General features: G+C 30.6%; 1 pseudogene; it reads right to left on the bottom strand.

Annotated features, from left to right (window-relative positions):
• Positions 1–1,450: 1,450 nt before the first annotated feature.
• LOC129875795 (nuclear transcription factor Y subunit B-6-like) lies at positions 1,451–3,713 on the bottom strand (annotated as a pseudogene).
• Between the last annotated feature and the right edge of the window lie 729 nt (positions 3,714–4,442).

Raw genomic sequence — 4,442 nt, 5'->3', positions numbered from 1 at the left:
TCTCAATGTAACAACAAAATTGTATAAGACTTATTTAGAACAACAAATGAATGCTTTGATTACTTTTTTTTGTTTGATTATATTTTCCATATTCTTTAACAATACTTTTAATATGACTTATATTATATGTACTACTTTTTGTAATGGATAAACGTGCAACGTGTTGAATTGTGTGACCATCTCATCTAAAAACTTAATCTATTAGACAAAGCATACTTTTATTATTTAATTGCACTCTCAACACACCCCTCACATCCGACCCTTATTTTTTTTCATGGACCAAGCACGTGAAGATTCTTTATGATATGGGTGGGTAACGGTTAGATTTGATCTCAGGACCTATGTCTGCTCTGATACCATATTGAAGTGTGTGATGATCATCTAAAAGTTTAAGCTATAATAGAGAGTACACATTTATTATTTAATTATATTCTCAAAACGCCCCTCACGTGTGGGCTTGATGTTTTTTCATGGATCAAGCATGTGGACATTCTATTTGATATGGGTGGGTGACAGTGATATTCGATCTCAGGACCTATGACTTTTATGATACCATGTTCAAGTGTGTGACGATCATCTAAAAGGTTAAGATATTAGAGAGAGCACATTTTTATTGTTTAATTGTATCAGAAATAACTATTACCTTTTACAGCTTTACATCATGATATTGATAATGGTATACCAGTCATTGAAGAAAGACATATGTAATTGATAAAATATCTACATTACTTCAATACATATCACTTTCATTCAATAACATCTTCTTGATATTTATGCAGGTATAGAGGCAATGAAGTTACAATATCTTCAAGACAAGACAAAATCTTCTACATGTGAATTATTTGCACTTTGAGCCAACATTGCTCAATTTAGGTTTTCAAACAATAACTAATCATCTTAGATTCATCTATATACGGTGGTCGAATCGGCTCACCATATATCCATTGAGTTTTGTATATTTGCATTATTTCAATGTTAGTGCTACTCATCACAAACATATTACTATATTAGTTATATCATTTTAAAAATATTAGAACTAATTAACATAGGATTCACGTGGAATGTAGGTGCCCTAAGACTAATATGTGTGTGTATATATATCCATTTTACAAATAAAATTTCAACTTTTTTTCTCTTTTTTATTTCTCCAACAATTGGTGTTTGATTGATTACAAGGATTTTGCATCAAAATATATACAAGTCACAAGCAATTACCAACTGAATTCTTAAAATAGATAGGCAACAAAAATAAATAAACAACAAATAAATAGCCAATTAGAGGGGCCACCATTTGTCTTACTTAATTTGAAAGACACATTCCTAAACTCTGCAAATGAAGAACCATATTAGATTTTCAATAAGTCAAAAATTAGATAACATAAAAATATAGTATACTTTCTTCACTTCTCTTGAAGTTTCAACAACTTAATTCCTTTAGGAGAGAAATTGATCACTCCTTACCCTCCTCCGTAGGAGACTCAACGTCACTATCCTCTGAAGCCACTGCAAATTGAGAAATGCTTTCATTTGATGCATCCCCCTGCGTATCACCATTTCTCATTGATGGTGGATACACAAAGTGGTGATGAGCAATAGGAAAATGAAGAGGCAGGTGATAAGGCATGATGTTGCAGCCTAGAGCTTGATCAACCATTGGATGCTTCAACAAATTCTCCCTTCTCTGAGATCCAAGCTCACCACCATCATCCTCACACTAACTATATAAGTACAAAGACAAGAGTTCAATATAGTCATCAAAATCAAACTTTCTAATTACCCAAAACACGTCTTCAATGGTGATGGTGTTGCATTGATCATGATGATAATGATCATAGGTTGCGCATGTTACGAAGCATATGAACAAAGAGACAAATTCTTGCATGATTTGTTTGGCTTCATCTGATATCTTGGTATGTGAAGAAAGTCTCCTGTGCATGATTTCAACTATGTTTGGCATGAATCGGTATTGCTCCTAAATAATGCATTCATCAACTGCCTGGTGGAGATAAGCAGGTCATTTGATGCTCATCTCCGTAGCTTAATTTTACAGAACAACAAATCATCAAAGTAAAATGAAACAGAAGTATTGTATATATCATCAAAATATTTGTCTAATTTTTTTAAAACTAGATAGGCTTTTATAGTCTAATTAAACATTATCAAGTCACATTTACTATTACAGCAAGGTAATAGCACATAGTTATATATGTTTCACTAATTAATAGATGGATATGAGAGTAATACCACAGTAAGACGAAGATGAATTTTGGATAATATTCATGTAAATAGCAAAAACATGTATTATTTAATTAGTGTGAATAGAGAATAATTAAAGTAACATAAATGCTTCATTTATAGTTTTCATCACCTATCTTATTTTGTGTACTCTTCAACTAACTCACATATATCCAAACAATAGCCTCTAATCATAAGGCTTTTCTTTTACCATAATTTTGATATAGGAATAAGATAAAATTTTCTTATAATGGATACTACCCTACCCACTATTTTCATATATTGTATTTGTAGTACCAGATGTTTTTAATGTTATATGCTATGATTCTTAAATTTTGGTTTACGAAATATTTGTTAGATTGTAATTATCTTCTTAAAATGGATATTTGTTATTATGATAAGCTTGTTCTAAATTTTTGTTTTATGGCAAAAGAAAAAAGTAAAAAAATAAATTTACTCAAGTTAATTAGCTGACACTTACATATATAAAATAGGAAGATCTCCTATAATTATAACTGACACTTTAGGCAATTTTTATGCCATAATTAAAGTGTTTAATTTGTGAAATACAACTAGCTAATTTTAAAACTTTCTAACTTTAAAGAATTTGTTTCTCCCTCTCTCTTCTTATTATTCTTTTCGGAAGAGAGACATGCGCAAAAAAGGGGTGGAGAGGACATACACAATATTGCACGCTTTCTACTTATTTCCATTTTGTCTTTAAAGTTTCAACAAAACAAGAAATTATCGTGTCGATCACCATTACCATGAATTGATAGATTGATTTTTGATATAAAAATAATTAGTTTTGTAATAATATATATATATATATATATATATATATATATATATGTGTGTGTGTGTGTGTGTGTGTGTATGTGTGTGTGCGCAGAAGATGATGATACAACAAGCCAAGAAATATACACATGTTGCAACTCTCCATTTTTATTATCTTCCAAGACTCAACAGAGCTAAAGAAGATAATGAAAAATTCAGAGGAATTAATGAAAATTATTAGCTAGCTAGAAGCCCAAATTAGCTTTCCTAAGAAAACTGGATTCTTTTTGTTGTCTTTCTGGGTTAAGGAGTAAATATATATAAGAGGCTAGTATTTTGTGTGCTTCAACATATACAAAACTTCATGAATATTCAACAATAACAATGACATGTCAGTACATATTACTCCACAAGTGAAATCTGAAAGTGTGATGTGTACATAACCTTACCCCTACCTTGTGAGATAGATTTTAATTAAAACGCTCGACTTGAGTAAGCATAGCAAATACAAAATTCATGAAGATTTCTATCATACATATATATAGAGAAGTAATGTGCGATGCATTTGTAAAAATTAAAGAGAAGTTAGGTAGCATACCAGGGGAAGGGGAAGGGGAAAAAGAAGGGGTTGGTTGTGGGGATCTGCGATAGCTATGAAATCCTCCATTTCTTGAACCACCAACATGATTACCATTATTCATCTCTCTTTCTCTATCTCTAAGATATGTATATATGTATATCCTCATGTATAATGTATGTGGCTCTTGGCAAGTAATAATTGTCTATATTTATATCTAAAAAATTTAAGAGAAAGGGAGGACACGTGGTAGTAGGATGAAGTGAACGAGAAGAAGGTATTTACTAGGATAAATAGGATTTCTCGTTGGGAAAATGAGCATTGACTTGAAATGACATAACTATACACTATTACTTATTCTGTCCTAAAATAAGTGTCATTTCAACTCATTTCACGCCCATTAAGGAAAATAATAAATTGAAGGTATAGTTTACTAAGTTACCTCTATTTATTAGATTTTTTTATAATTGTGCACTATTAAGAAGAAGTAGTTCTTTAATAATAGAGTATAGTGGAAAAACGTACTAATATTTTTTCTTGAATTCCTACGATGACACTTGTTTTGGGACAATTATTTTTTGCTAAAGTGACACTAATTTTGGGATAGAGTATAAGTGGTTGTTTGGTTGGGAATAAGTTATATCGGAATTAATTATTCTAAGATAAATTACACCAGGATAAGTTATTCCATCATGTATATGGGATAACTTATCACAACTAAGGTATAAATGGTGGGATAAATAAATATAGGATTACCTAATAGTTTACACCAAACGAAGGATAAAATAATCCTGTATTTTATCTTAAAATTATTATACTTTATGCCTCACACTATATGAATCATTACCATTTA

Source organism: Solanum dulcamara, chromosome 2 (assembly GCF_947179165.1).
Source record: "Solanum dulcamara chromosome 2, daSolDulc1.2, whole genome shotgun sequence".
NCBI lineage: Eukaryota > Viridiplantae > Streptophyta > Magnoliopsida > Solanales > Solanaceae > Solanum > Solanum dulcamara.
Note: the sequence above shows the minus strand (reverse complement) of the source record. Positions and strands in the feature narration are given on the sequence as shown.